Below are 16,072 nucleotides of genomic sequence, written 5' to 3'. Positions count from 1 at the left end.
GGGGTGGTAATCATGCTGACACTGTCATGCCCACCCGGATCTGCAGGTTGGTGTATCCCACAAATACACCACAGAAACTAGGGCAATGTGAAAGACCAACTGTCTTTGTCCGAGTTTCCATTGCTGTAAAGAGACACCATGACCAAGTCCACTCTTACACAGGACAACATTTATGGGACTGGCTTACACTTTTACAAGTTCAATCCATGATCATCAAGGCGGGGAGCACGGCAGTGTCCAGGCAGGCATGGCACTGACAGAGCTGAGAGTTTTACATCTCGTTCCAAAGGCAAACAGGAGTGGACTGGCTTCTAGGCAGCTAGGAGGAAGCCTATCCCAACAGTGACACACTTCCTCCAATAAGGCCACATCTACTCCAACAAGGACACACCTCCTAATAGTACCACTCCTTGGGCCAAGCATATACAAACCATCACATTCCACTCCCTGTCCCCCACAGGCTTGTTCGAACACATGAGTCTATGGAGGCCATACCTAAACATGGTGTAATGCAAAATATGTTTAGTCCAACTTCAAAAGTCCCATGGCATATAACACTCTCAACATTGTTAAAAGTCCAAAATTCAAAGTCTCTTCTGAGATTCATCCAATCTCTTAACTGTAATTCCCCCTAAGAAATCAAAATTAAAAATCAGATCGCATGCCTCCAACATCATGCAGGATATACATTACCATTCCAAAAACGTTATGGTGAGGAAATACTGGACCAAAGCAAGACAGAAAATCAGCTGAGCAAAGTCCAAACTTGGCATCTCCATGTCTGAGTTCAAAGCTCTCTTAATATCTCCAAATCCTTTCTGCTTTGTTGCCTACAACAAAATTCTTTCTCCTTGCCTGATTCTACTCCCTGTTGGCAGCTTTCCTCAGCAGATAGCCCAGGGCTCTGACATCTCTAACATCTTGGGATCTCGAAGGTGACTTCAACATTACAGCTTCTTGTTTCAATGTCTGGGATCCACACATGATCTTCTGGGCTCCTCCAAAGGGCTAGCCTCTCTTCTCCACCTCTGCCCTCTATAGCACTCTAGGCTCTGGTTGATCCACTCCATTATTGCTGCTATTCTTGGTGATCATCCCATGGTATTGGCATTTCTAATTCACTTTAAGTCTTCCACTGCAACTAGGCTTTACCAATAGCCTCTCATAGGCTCTCTTCATGGTGCCAAGCCTCAAATCCTTTGCATGATCCCTTCAGTCCTGGGCCATCAACTGCAACTGAGGCTGCACCTTCACCATTGGCCTTCTGTGGCCTCTCACAGTGCCAAGCTTCAGTTACTCTTTGTGACTCTTTTATGTCTACAAAACCAGTACCATCTGGGTACTGGTTACTTACGAATTACCAAGTCCAGCTGCAGCATGAGGTACAACCTTGGCTATCTCTGGAACACAGCTTCTTTGTGCTCTCAGAAAATACTTCCCAGATTTTACCTCAGTGACACTGGTCTGTTCTTAATCACCACTGATTTCTTAGCTCCAGCTACCCAGCATCATTGTCCCAGTAGTTCCTTCTGTTCTTGACTCTAAAGTCAGAGCTGCATGGCCGAAGCTGCTGAGTTGTGCTGCTTGCTGGGGCTGGAACAATGCCCCTTGTTCTATTGCATTATCAACAGCTTTCTGTTTTCTATCTCCTTCACTGCCTAAGCTTGGCTGTCATGGAACTTGCTCTGTAGATTGACCTTGACTCAAGAGATCTGCGTGGCTGTCTCCTGAATGCTAGGCTTGTACTACCGTGCCTGGACTTTAAACTTTTCTCTACTTGGAACTTGCTTTGTACCAGGCTGGCCCTGAACTCAGAGACCTACTTGCCTCTACACCCTGAGATTAAAGTTTTGTACTACCATAACCTAAGTTTTTCATGGCCACTATTTTCTCAAGATCTGGATCAAAGGCCTGTGTCCTCCATTTCTAGACTGTAGCTCATTCTAGATTAAAAGTCTAAATGAAATCAATAACCAGGTAATAATAATACCTGGGTATATCTATTACTTGTTCAGTGGAAAATGCGTGAACAATAAGCTTATCTGGGTAGGATCTTGCTCCAAAGTCACCACTCTATCAATCTGTTTATCTCCTTGAACATAGGATTCAGCTCCATTCTACATCTTGGTGCCCCTTTATTCTTTGAACCATCATACATTTTGTATTTTTCCTTTCAAAGCTTGCCATTGATGATACTGGACTGAACCTCTGAACCTGTAAGCCAGCCCCAATTAAATGTTGTCCTTTATAAGAGTTGTTGTCTTGGTCATGGTGTCTATTAACAGTAGTAAAACCCTAACTAAGATAGTCTCCAGTCGGTGGTGCTGTTTAGGGAGGTTTGGGACGTTCAGCCTTGCTGTTTGGGGGTGAGCTTTGAGGGTTTAAGGCCCCACACTACTTGCAGTTTGCTTTCTTGGCTTCCTGCTCCTGCCTGTATGCCTGCTGCCTTCTATCTTGCTCTTTCTTTTGTAAGTTTCCTTTACCACAGCAGCATAAAAGTAACTAATACACACAGTATGTGATCTTGTGGTCTGTGTAGAAGACTTGGGAAACATGGGGGTGGGGGGAAAGTATTAAGACCTCCCACACTCTTTATCCAAATGCCTCAGAGTTGATAAAATGGATGGCGGAAGCCCTGGCTTTTCAAGTCTTGCAGAGTACCCCAGCCCTCCCCCTCCCACTGCTCCCCTGCCCCACCCCCTTTCAGCTCTGTAGTTGTCAGAGGAGATCGGGTGCATTCAGGATGGTATGGCCGTAAACAGCTCTGGGGTTTTCATTGGGTTCTGTCCCCAAAGGGGGTGTCATACACTTGTTCCCACTGAAGTGTGGTAGAATGACAAGAGTCAGACAGTGCTGTGATGGGTAGATAACGCTTTCTACCAAAGCTGCTCCTGTGTCCAGCATGAGTCCCAGAGAATGTCACACTTGGAAGCTTCATACCTGCCCTCTAGTCTAAACCCAGCGTTGCCATTTAGTGAGCCATGTCACTGGATGGGTCACTTCATTTCCCTAGTTCTTCTCTTTAAAGGAGGTTGAGAGAGAAAACAGCAAGTCATCATACCAAACACCCTCTTCTAACCAAATTCATGAAGACATACGTACATATTATTGGCTAAATTTTGTTATAAAAATTAAACTAAAAATAGAAGAATTTATTTCCATTCTGGGTCACAAAATTTGAGTTCCTTGCCCTCTGGTTCCTGTCACCTGGTTCCTGTCATTACCTGGTTCCTGTCATCTGGTTCCTGTCCCCTGGTCCCTATTACCTTGTTTCTGTCACCTGGTTCCTATCACCTGGTTCCTGTCATCTGGTCCCTGTCACTTGGTTCCTGTCATCATCTGGTTCCTGTCCCCTGATCCCTGTCCCCTGGTCCCTGTTACCTGGTTCCTGTCCCCTGATCCCTGTCTCCTGGTCCTTGTCACTTGGTTCCTGTCCCCTGATCCCTGTCTCCTGGTCCTTGTCACTTGGTTCCTGTCCCCTGGTCCCTGTCACCTGGTTCCTGTCCCCTGATCCCTGTCACGTAGTTCTTGTCATCTGGTTCTTATCCCCTGATTACTGTCCCCTGGTCCCTATCTCTTGGTACCTGTCATCTGCTTCCTGTCTTGTCCTTCTCTCCAAGTCACATACTGTTTTGAAACATAACCCAAATATTATACAGTGTCATCTTGTGACTATGTAGGATATAACCCCATGAGATAAGGTCTCTTTCTAAAGATTTATTCATTTATTTTATTTATATGAGTACACTGTTGCTGTCTTCAGACACACCAGAAAAGGGCATGGGATTCCATTACAGATGATTGTGAGCTATCATGTGGTTGCTGGAAATTGAACTCAGGACGTCTGGAAAAACAGTTAGTGCTCTTAACCACTGAACCATCTCTCCAGCCCAAGGTCTCTTTTTAAACAAGAAGATTGCTATGCTTTAAAAAAAGATGGAATGAAATTTCTATTTTATTAAATAACCAGCAGAACTGAATGTTTGTTTCTCTGTTGCAGTGGTCCTCGACCTTCCTAATGCTGAGACCTTTTAATGCAGTTCCTCATATTGTGATGACCCCAACCATAAAATTATTTTTGTTGCTACTTCATAATTGTAATTTTGCTCCTATTATGAATCATAATGTAAATATCTGATGCACAGGATATCTGGTATGCAACCCATGTGAAAGGGGTCATTTGACCCCAGAGGGTCTTAACCCACAGATTGAGAACCACCTCTTGATAGGCACGTTCAAGTTGTTACTGTTACAGGAGCTGAGTCTTCATGGTTCAAAGTGAGGTTTTCCTATGTTCCCAGGGGCTGAAACTGTGTTCTCAAAGATTTTAAAGTCTTGGCCCACACTCAGAGTCTGAAACAATAAAAATGAATATTTTATTAAATGCCCACCCCAACCCCCAGAAGCAGGTGCTCAATGCATCATCAGGAATGTCTCTAGGTGTCCTACAGAGAGAACAATGAAGACTTATCTCTCAGAATCTGGTCTCTGTCCCATGAGGAGCTCAAGCATAACCTGGGGCTCCAATTTAGGGGAAAGCAAGAAGGACAAGCAAATGATGTGAGATTGACAGTCATTGACTTCCAAGGCAATTTGTGTGGGGACCAGAGGAGACTGGATCCAGGTGAGGCTCTGCTAACCTTACCCACCCACTTCTACAGGATGCTTTGACTTAGACTTGGTGCGTGTCAGGGTGTGGCGGTAGATGGTCCCCGAGATAGAGATGCAAGTTTGGGATGTAAACACTTGAATTTCATTTAGTAAATACTAGCAGAAAGTGTTGGCATGCAGCTAGCCTCCTGTCTGAGTAATTTTTATGTGCACACTCATGAATCACATTGACCCATGTTGAAAGGAGACTAAGAGGCAAGGTATATCCTAGCACTCCAGTGACCTGCCTTTAAAACTGGCTTTCACTAAGCAGTGGCTGGCTAATCCCTGGAGGGGGTTTTCTATCAATTCTCACTCTTCTGGGGTCACCATGATTGGCAGCCCTTTGAAAGTTGTTTCAGATTCACCTTATCTAATCAACAAAAGCAAAAATAAACAAATAGTTTTACAAAAAGAAAAGAACAGCAAAGGAAACACCATAGCTAAGACTCAGCCCATGAACTTGGAAGAAAATGTTTGCAAATCCTAAGGATAATTGCCAAAATATCAGAAGAATGCAAACTAGAGCTGGCTGCATGGGTTAGTGGGTCAGTGGGTTAGTGGGTTAGTGGGTAAAGGTGTTTGCTGCTGACCTGGCAGCCCAAGATTCCAACACCAAAGACCCAGATGATAGAAGAGAACACACACACACACACACACACACACACACACACACAGCACAAACAAAAAAAAACCTGACTCCTGCACATTGTCTTTTGACCTCCACATATACCAGACAAGTACAAGCCTGTATACACACCAAATAAGTATATAAGTGTAGAAAATTAAAGAACAAAAATTATTCAATATCAAGGAAACAAAAATGGCTAGATTCTAAAAAAGGCATTTCTCAAAGGAAGGAAAATCCAACATCCAAAAGATATGTGAAAAATGTTTGACATCCCAAATTATCAGAGAAATTAATTACAGTCTCAATGACTTATTAACTCATACCTACTAGACTGGCTATTATCAAGAAATATACATGGAGGTCAGAGAATGAACCAGCAGTCAAGGGAACCTGCTACTTGGTCAAGAACACCTGCTACTCAATCATGGGATCCTAGTTTGGATGCTAGCACCTACACCAGGTGGCTCACAACTTTCTGTAAGCACATCTCCAAGGGATCTGATGCCCTCTCCTGGACTTGTTGGGCATCTGTAACACATGGGCACATAGACTCACATAGACACATACACACATGAACACACACACGTAAATGTTATTTTTAATACAAAAGCTAATGTGCTGTTGAGAGTATACAGAAAAGAAACAAAGAGTTTGGAGATTCCTTCAAAGCCTACAAATAGGGGCTGGTGAAATGGCTCTATGGTTAAGAGTACTGACTGCTCTTCCAGAGGTCATGAATTCAAATCCCAGCAACCACATGGTGGCTCACAGCCATCTGTAATGAGATCTGATGTCTTCTTATGGGATGTCTGAAGACAGCTACAGTGTACTTACATATAATAAATAAATAAATAAATAAAATCTTTGGGCTGGGGCGAGAGGGAGAAGGGAAGGGGAAAAAAACCCTACAAATAGAATTATCATATGATACAGCAATCCATTTTCTGAGTATGTATCCAAAGGAATTGAAATTATTTCATCAAAGAGAGATATTCATCTCTTTATCCACTGTATAATTATAAAACAGCTAAGATGTGGAACCCATCCAACTGTCAAGTGATGGGTGATAAAGAGAGTATATAATGAACGTGTGTGTGTGTGTGTGTGTGTGTGTGTGTGTGTGTGTGTGTGTGTGTACAGAGAGGACACAGTGACATAGTGTTTACCAAACTGGAACGTCTGTCATTTCTAACAGTTCAGATGAGCACAGAAGACATTATATTGAGTAAAGTAAGCCAGACACAGAAATACCATAATAATGCTTATACCCAGTGTGTAGCAGGGTGACTTTGTAGGAGCAGAAAGTAGAGTCATAGTCATCAGAGACTGAGCAAGTGGAAAGGTCAGGGAGCACGGAGAACAGGAAGGTGTCAAAGGGCTCAAGCGCCCCTCAGACAGGAGGCATAGGTCCTAGTTATTTGTGGCACAGCATGATGACTGTAGTTAACAACTGTAGGCATGAATTTTTTGCATCCTACTTTAAATAGGGTTCAGCCTCTCCTCTAACCTGTCACCTAGCAGAGGTAGTGGAAAAGAAAGGATATGGGGGAAGTGGACCCATTCACCAATAGTTCTTTGGGGACAAGCTTGATCTTCTTGGGCAGCAGTTCAGTCCACAGCAAATACCAAATAGAACTAAGCAGCTGCAAACCAGTCCTCTAGGCAGGCAGACTCCAGGCATGAACCAGCAGCTACAGTCCAGTTCTTTCAGCAAGCAGACACCAGGCAGCTGTAGTTCAATCCCAAAGAGACTGCCAGGCTCGCCCAATGGCCTAAGGAAGCTGCTGCAGGAACCTCACAAGCAGTTCTTGGGGGAGTTTCTCTCAATGTCAGAGTTATCACACATTGAGCTCAACAAGGCTCTGTAAGGCGAACCAATATATGTGTGTCTTCAGTGAAGAATAGCAAGGTAGAATGCTCAGGGCTCTTCTCCCACTGTCTGTGGGGTCATATTTATACTCCTTCACCAAGAGTCCTTTCATGTGTTTGCTATATGTCAACATCCTTTCCCCTGAGTCTGCTTCAAGAAAACAGTCTTTCCCATGTTTGCTTTAGCAAGATCCCTGTGCACCCCAGAAAAATATCACCTGACATAACTTTCCAAAGAAACTAGAAGTTTCCACAGCTGGGAACTTGAAAATAGCAAAAAAGTGATGTTTAAGTGGTGTGATCACTAATAAATTATTTAGGGTCTGAACAGATAGAAAAACATTTTAATTTCCCTTTATAATATTATAGTTTCTGTGGCCCCCAAGTTACCCCTTCTCTTTCTCTGGTTCTGCCTTTTCTGTCTTTTCTGTTAGAGACTGTTCTCAAACACCAAATGATCTGTAACCGTCCCCTCCTATTGAATAATAGGACATTAAGGGCTCTTGGCAAGCTGTGTGCACACACTTGTGGCTCTGTGACTATGGACTTTAGGTACAATGGCCTGCTCATGTCCCCAGGGGAACCTTAAGTGATCAGCCAAGACTCCTGTGTGAACGCTCCAGCCTTTAGGATCATTCTGGAAAGATTAGGCAAAAAAAAAAAAAAAAAAAAAAAAAAAAAGACAAGCTTGTGTCATCTGTCATGATTCTTACCATGATTCTTTACCTAGGACAAAGTTTAGACTGGGGAAGTCCTTGAATAAATATAAACAGGTGAGTCCACTGTGTGCTTCCTGAAGATAATGGTAAAATGTTTTCATTTTGTGTTCCCACAGTTGCTGAAGAGGGAACTTCATCTGCTCAGAGACCAAATGCTCTCCCATCAGAAGGCTGCAATGGCTGGACTAATGTCAACTTGATGCAAGCGAGGATTATCTGAAAGGAGGGAACCTTAATTGAGAAAATGATTCCGTAAGATCCAACTATACTTTTTCATTAGTGATTGATGTGGGGGGGGGGGGGGCAGCCCATGGTGGGTGGTACCATCCCTGGGCTCGTGACGCTGAGTTCTATAAGAAATCAAGCTGAGCAAACCAGTAAGTAGCACTGTTCCGTGGCCTCTGCATCATCTCCTGTCTTCAAGATCCTGCCCTGCTTGAATTCCTGTCCTGACTTTCTTCGATGATGTGGGAGTGTGAGTCAAATAAACCTTTCCTCCCCAAGTTGCTTTGGTCATGGTGTTTTATCACAACAATATGAAAATGTTTGCTGTGCAAACCCCCTGTCACCTCTGCCCTTATGGGTGGCCTCTCCTCTAGCTTTGCCACATACCCTTCAGCTTTAGCACCCCAGCCTTGCCTCCATCAGGAGGGTGACCACTGACACCTCACCTCTTCCACATGCACCCCTAAACATATGTATTCCTTGACTACTACTACCTATGTTTCTTGGACACCCTTTTTTCCTCTCATTCCCAACTGGGGCCAAGACTCACCCAACTGGTCATTTGGGATGCAGAAGAAGATGTTGGAACTTTAATTTTCTAACCTCACTGTTCGCAGTTGTCTTGTTCTTCTCTGTATTTCAAAGGGTTGGGAATATATTGATCTGGTAGAGTATGATTCTTTGTAACTCAAACACACCCTTAAGGTGTACCTTAACTTATTTTTGTTTGTTGGGATATGTGGTTGAAATAGGTATCTCTGGGGCTCCTCCCACCCAGGCAGCCTACTCAAATTCCCAGAGTCAGAGGATACCTCGCCCAGCAGATACCCTGCCCAGCAGATACCCCGCCCAGCAGATGCCCTGCCCTGCCACCCCTTCATCTACTCCAGCCAGCTGATGTTCAAGAAATTGTATTTTCAAACAGTCTCAAACAGGCCCATGCTAGGCCAATGACTGTTATCCCATTCCTGAGCCTTCTGCTTTTACCTCTGCAGTGTTGGTTCTACAGGCTTATTTTTATTAGTCATTCATTCATTCATTCATTCATTTGTGGTGCTGGACCTCAGACCCAGGGCCTTTCGCATACAAAGCAAGCTCTCTGCCATTGATCTACGTTCCTAACCTTTATTTTAAATTTTTACTGTATTTCTAAATAACACCCTGAACTTTTAGTCCTTGATTCTTTGCAGTGTTTTTTGCTACCAGTTTCAGCTTTCCAAGCAGATGATAACTTCAGGAATATCTTACAGTTCTTTTGAAGAAATTGCTTAAAGTGGAAAGGCCAGGCCAGGCTGGGGCCATATCCCAGCCTCCTGGGAAGGTGAGAAAATAGAGCTCCAAGGTCAATTCTGGGCACAGGGTGAGTTCAAGGCCAATCTGGGGAACTTAGTAAGACACCGGCTAAAGAAAAAAGATAAAACTTGGGCGAGAATGGAGCTCACTGGCGTTTGCCTATAGGGCACGCGGCCCTAAGTTCAATTGCTAAAGCCCCCCAAAAGTTTTTCTTGTTTTGTTTTTAAAGTAGACAGACAAGACAGAACCATCATGTCTGTGAAATAAACAGTGAAGACGTAAAACAATGTGCTTCAGGTCACAGTGCAGCAGTCCCTCGGCTCCATTCAGAGATTTAGATCCTAGATCTCAGAAGAGAAGTGGTCCATGGGGCCGAGCCAAGCTTCCAAGCGACTCTGTAAGATTCCCCAGACACTCACCCAGAGTGGGTGGTCCCCTGCCTTCTCCTAGCTTCCTTCCCATACAGCCCTTGAACCTGGAGGAAAGTTCTCACTGCAAGGTGGTGTCAGCTTCAGGCTTAACACAAGAGAAGAGCTGTTGTCAGGACCTCCTGTGGGCCAGCTAGCCTGTTATCAGTTCAGCAATGTGTCTCTCCAAGGTCAAAGCTGTGGTCCCACAGAGGTTTGGTTCAGCTACTTACTAGAAAATGAGAGAAACTTCTACCAGCTGCTGGAAGTCCTTGGGCTTACACATCCATAGCAAATAGAACCCTCACCTGAGAAACTGGCCACAGGCTCCTTCACATTCTGCTCACTGTGCTCTCAGACTGGATGGGTAGTGTAGAAGCCAAACGGCTCAAACCTGTGCAAGGGGAAAAAAAAGCCAATCAAATGTCAATGATGATCTCATTAAATAATGATTTCCATTCAAATTCCATAATACGAATTTCTCAGACCTTATTATTAGTATTAGTTGCATCAAATAAACTTTGCTTTAATAATTGACAACAGTTAAACTGTGATATTTTTGTAATCATTTTAGGTTTGGAGATTTTTTTTTTTTAATAGTGACCAAAAAAAAAAAAAAAAAAAAAAAAAAATCTTGCTTCATTCAGCCTCCTGAGAATGTTGGGTCGAGTTTTTTGATCCCTGTGACTCATTAATTTGGGGGCTGATGTAGTGCGAGGGGTCCTTGTTAGTGGCGTCTGTCCCGGTTGTAATGTTTTTGTTATTTTTCCTCATTTGTCCCTTCTGACATCATGTCATTACAGAATGGTGCTGTTCGGGCCCTGCCTTGGCTGTTCGTTAGCGTGTGTTTAATGAGCAGCTTAATTGAGCTGTCTAGTAGGCCACCTGTCGCCCTCCGGACTTATTAACATACTAATGGCCTGACATTGTATTCACTGACAGGCAACAGGGCTTACTGATTTGATGTCTGGGCATGGAGATTTTATAGGAATGAGAGCGGGCATTGGAAAGGGGGTTTAAAAAACGCAAATTAACTCTTCGGTATCTATGTGTTTATGGGTCTGTGTCAGGAAAGAGAAAAAAAAAAAAATCAGCCGATCTCTGGCCAGGGAAGCTCATTCCCCAGAGGGAGTCCCGCGGCCGCCATCCTTGCAAACCCGGCTGTGGTTCTGCAGGGGACATACTCCGCGTAAGCAAGCTTTGTGTCCATTACAGAATTATTGTTGGGAACCGCTTCAAAGCGGAGCCCTGTCGTCCCGGAAAGTTCTGAGACTTTTCCTCTGCTGTAGCTTAAACAAATGAGAAGCAGCAAGGCTCCGCATGAGGGATTTGAGTGCTGTCTGGGTCCCCGCCTTCTAAATCCAGTTGAGGACTGGGTTGGGAACTGGGCTGAACACCAGGGGCTTGAAGAAATTGGCGGAGCTCAACGTGTGCACGTCGGGGAGACATATTGATTTTCTTTGTGCTTCTTTGGGAGTGTAAAGCGAGCCTTTCTCTGGTCCCTCGAAGCGGCCGAGGGGAAGGCTTCAGCCCAGGGAAAGACCACAGAGGGCAAAGAACAGTCCCTCCCCAGTTATCCCCCCGCCCCCACTTCTCTTCCTACCTGTCTCTTCTTCCTCGTTGCCTGCCTACAGACCTAGCATAGACATCAGTCTTCAAAGCAATGGATCTGGAAACCTATACGGATTAATGTCTGCAGAAGGGCCATCACTAACGCAGTGTAGAGCGATTCAGGGTGAGCCAGGCTGTCTAGAGCTTCCCTGGGAGCTGAGCTGAGCCTGCAGTTCTTAACAGGGCAGCCAGGGCGGGCAGAAGGCGGGGTGTGCACAGAGCCAGAACACTCTAGATGCCGCTGCCCAGAAGATGCATACCAGAACTTGGCATGTCCAAGCTGCAGCTGGCAGACTTTTCATGTGAGGTGACATGGGTCCCCTCCCTCCATGCTTTGAGCAGAGAGAGTGCTGTCAGGACAGTCCCACTTCTCCACGGAAGAGACAGAGAACTGGGGGGAAGAGGAGCAGAAACTTATCCAACTGATCACATGATGATCATGGTGGTGGTGATGAAGATGAGGAGGAAGAGGAAGATGACAGCAATGACAGAATACCTCAAGTCTCATCTGCAGCCAATCCTGACCACTTAGCCTGCAAGCATGACATCCTGCAGGTGTTTCTTCTCACACTTTCTCAGCATAGAGAAAGCACTTGAGCTGCCTAGTTCTTTGTTTGGAGGATAGGATCGGGAAGGGACTGTCCTCAAGCAGTGTGAGATGTTTATCGGTGACCTCTACCCACAGATACGAAGAACACCTGCTGCTCCAACACAACTATGACAATCAAAGACCCCACTTAGGCCGTTGTGGGTCACTTGACCACAATGCAGTAGCCATCAGAGGGCTGCCGTAGAGTAGGTGTTCAGCGGGCTGTATTTGTTATCTTTGAAAATGCCCCTTCTGTACCCACTACCCCCTTGACGAAAGAATTAAGTAATGTGTCTAAGATGATGCAACCATCAGGGCATTTCACCTGGATCTCTGTAGCTTCAATGCACACGCCATTTACAACACCGTCCAGATCTCAGCCAAGATGCCACTCGCTGATTACATTACCAAGACCAGAGGCGATGGTTGAGTCTATGTATCTGTTGGAAAGGCCACAGGGTGACCAGAGATTTGGTCCGGCGTCCTTCTGAATACTTCCATAACTGTGCTTTGTGAGCTAGATTAATGTTTTAATCGGTGAAACAAGGCAGATTGACCTCTGAATTATGAGTGGGCCTTGTCCACCCTGTGAAGGTCTGGACATAGAAAAGATACTGACCCTCCAAGAAGCAAGAGAGAATTCTCCCTCCCCCAACATTGGATTTTTTTTCCCTCTTCAGATGTCAGATGTGAACTAAACATTGGCCCTTTGTGCATCTCATCTGCTGCCTACCAGACTGGACCTGCACAGCCTGCTTCCTGGATCTCCTGCAGGCCCTGGGACTCAACAGTGTCCCAAAACATGAGCCAATTGCTTATAATAAAAACATCTTTCTCCATAAATCTCTCCAGGGCATTAGTTCTGCACGGCTAGTGCACCTTGACTGAGGTGGCTTTCACCCCGAGGCCTGCTGGATCGGAACATTTTCAACAGTGCTGTTTCATTTGTGTTCGGACCAACCTCCTCCAGGATCTGCTTACCATTTAAGAGGAAGAGCATGGGCTAACACTGATAACACCTTCCTTCCTGTGCTACCTTCCTGTGCCGTCGGCCACTTGAACACTTTGTATTCTAGATGATTTCCTCCACAGTGATCTAGTTCAGCGCCCGATTCTCTCTTCAGCCATTGCATCCACTGGGCTTTGTAAATTCCAGTCACCAATGCCTGTGTCCTTGTAGGCTAAGGCTTCATCTTTTTAATACCTGTCTGCTCTTTCTTCTGTGTGTCACGTCCTTAACTTCTTGATGAGTCTTTTTAAGCAATCTAGAGTGTTCTTCCTTTAACTCAAAAGGTATTTTATTCAGCACAACTCCCCATCCAGTGTTAGGCTTAATTCCTGATTTTTATTGGAACTTTTTTCATACAATATATTCTGATCATATCTTTCCCCTCTCCAATGCTCCCTAGATCTTCCATCTTCCCTATCTCCCCTATCTCGTCACTTACCCAACTCCATTCTCTCTCTCTCCCCTCTCATATATATATATATATATATATATATATATATATATATATATAGGCAAAACATTATTGTTGTGTTATGTGTGCACATATAAGTGTCACAGTGTGTGTGTGTGTGTGGGGGGGGTGTTCAAAGGATAACTTTTGAGAGTTGGTTCTTTCCTTCAACCATGTGAGTCCTGGGGATCGAACTCACGTCTCCAGGCCTGGGAGCAGGTGCCTCACTCTTTGAGCCACCTTACCAGGCCTGCACAAGGATTTTTAAAACTCTTTTCACAGTGCACCATTAATTCCATGGTCTCCTGATTGTTTCCCTTTTAAATTACATTTGATAAGAATTTGTTGGTTTATTTTGCCTCATTGCACTGTAGTGGCTTGGCTATTCTGACCATTCCCTTTGCAGAGTTTCTTACCCCTGCCTTCTCTCTGAAGGTCTCTAGTTCAGAGCAAAATAGAGTTGTTTCAGAACTTGCATCCTCACAAAATTACTGGGGATGTTGGGTTCTAATCTTGGCTGCAGCACTGTTCGATTTCCTTCCTGACTAGATATTGCCTCTTAAGTGTAGCCAGGGGTGAACAGAAAAGCATCTTCTACCTAATCTGTAAAAAGAAAGCTGAATGGCCCCCAAGCTCTGCTCAGAGCATCCTCATACTGTAAATGAGCTTCCCAGCTCCCCTGTCTCCAAGTTCAGCATGCTGGGATTGTCAGCCCACCCTTCAGTTCTGTCCTGGCCATGAATATGTTATAGTTTCCTTTTGCTTTTACATTTTGATCACATAATTGAAACAAATCTATCATTTGTCTGCATTGATACAGGAGAGAGGCTCAAGGCAAGATTCTTGATGGAGTTCAGTATTCCCTACTGTCCCCCTTTTATCACTATTTGGCAGAACCCCAACCCCCAATCTCCTTACAGGAAAGAGTTGCCCAGTTATCTTGGCTGTACAAAGTGTTGTGATTAGGAAATCTGAATGCTTAGCAATTAAAGGCAAGGGCTGAGCTGGACTTCCAGAGTTCAAACCCCACATCTACTGTTTGATCACGTAACTTTTGGACCAAGCTATTTAATGCTTTAATAGCCTTGTCTGAAAGACATACCAATTGTGTAAACCTTGTAAGATTATCTGAAAGATTAAATGAAATAATCCATGTAAAACACTCTCCCCACAGTTGCTGGCACACAGTCAGCCCTCAGCAAGTGCCTGCCATGATTACAGTAGTTGCCGCTGCTGGATTAGAATCAGATGCCCAACCTCAGAGAAGTAGCATTTTGTTGAAAGGCTCCAGCAGTCTAAGCAGCAGAGGAGAGAAATGCCAAGAAATTACTTAATCACAGGATTTTCCAGGCACTTTTAGACTGTGATGGCTGGGTCCTGCAACAAATCTGTGCTTTGGTTTAGTTGTACGGATAGTGAGAAAGCAGAGTCCAGGATTGTTGCACACATTTGGCCACAGGTACATAAACATAGGCGATGATCTCTGGGACAGACACTAAAAATGAAACTGTGTTTTGAACAGAGCGTAGGAAACAGCCCCAAGACAATTCTGGTTCTTCTGTGGAAGTCAGAGTGCTGTTTTCCAGGGCCTGTGGAACTGTCAATGCAGCAGCCATATTGGTCCAAAATGGTCATTATTTTGGTGTTTTGAGACAGGGCTTTTCTGTCTGGCCAATGGCCATTATTTTATACTCTGAACACATCAGATGGTATTATAGATACTCCTCAGTGGACAGGGTTACATCCATACAAATCCATTACATGCTGAGAATATACTAAGTCAGGTTGAAATGACCTCACACTGTGCAAGCATGAAGATCTGAATTCAGATCCCCAGCACATAAAAAGCCTGCATGGCAGTTCAGGCCTGTAATTCTGGTCCAGGAAGGAGGAGGCAGGAGGACACTAGGGGCTTATTGACCATCCAGTATAGCTAATTGGTGAACGTCACTTCAAAATATGACGTGGAGAGCAATATAGTAAAATACACGCTTGCATACAAGCACCTGCATGTACACGAAACAAAAGAAGAAAAATCCTAAGTCAAATATACAGAATGCACCTAACAGTCTCCCAGCTTAGCCCTGCCTGCCTCACCTCTATTCAGAACACTGATGGGAACCCACAGTTAGGCAAACCATCTGTATAAGTCTATAAGTGAGTGTGATGGCTGTTCCTGGTTGTCAACTTGATTGGAATGAATTACACTCCAGAAATGGAGGGCTCACCTGTGATCCAGATCTGAGGCTACAAGGCAAAGGCTTCTGACCCTGATCTTGATATGGAGATCTTGAGGCATAGAGGCCATGAAAAGCTTAGGCCTCGGACAAGACAACGCAAGTTCCAGATCCAGGCATGGTGATAACCACCTTTAACCTGAGCCACACCTTCTGCTGGAGGCCTACATAAGGACATTGGAAGAAGGAAGACTCACTCTTCTTCATCTGCTTGCACTTACTTGCCAGCACATCTGTTGGAATCTACCTCTTCAGGATTCCAGCTTATTCAGAGGACCAGTTGAAACAACTAGGAACAACTACTAGATTCTCGGGCTTCCCGTTCACAGCTGCCCACTGGGTTACTGGACGACAGACTGTAAGTCACTACAGTAAACTCCT

General features: G+C 44.6%; 1 long non-coding RNA gene across 2 annotated transcripts; it reads right to left on the bottom strand.

Annotated features, from left to right (window-relative positions):
• Positions 1–3,226: 3,226 nt before the first annotated feature.
• LOC143444093 (uncharacterized) lies at positions 3,227–11,570 on the bottom strand. Of its 2 annotated transcripts, XR_013113649.1 has the most exons (4): positions 11,398–11,570; positions 10,103–10,188; positions 7,864–8,085; positions 3,227–4,353 (listed from the first exon to the last, which is right to left on the bottom strand). It is a non-coding gene; the product is annotated as an uncharacterized LOC143444093 (long non-coding RNA). The 2 variants fall into 2 exon arrangements; XR_013113648.1 differs by having other exon boundaries at positions 4,353–8,085.
• Between the last annotated feature and the right edge of the window lie 4,502 nt (positions 11,571–16,072).

The sequence above is a fragment of the Arvicanthis niloticus genome, chromosome 12 (genome assembly GCF_011762505.2).
Source record: "Arvicanthis niloticus isolate mArvNil1 chromosome 12, mArvNil1.pat.X, whole genome shotgun sequence".
Taxonomy (NCBI): Eukaryota; Metazoa; Chordata; class Mammalia; order Rodentia; family Muridae; genus Arvicanthis; species Arvicanthis niloticus.
The sequence above is the reverse complement of the archived record's forward strand: the minus strand, read 5'-3'. Positions and strand labels throughout refer to the sequence as shown.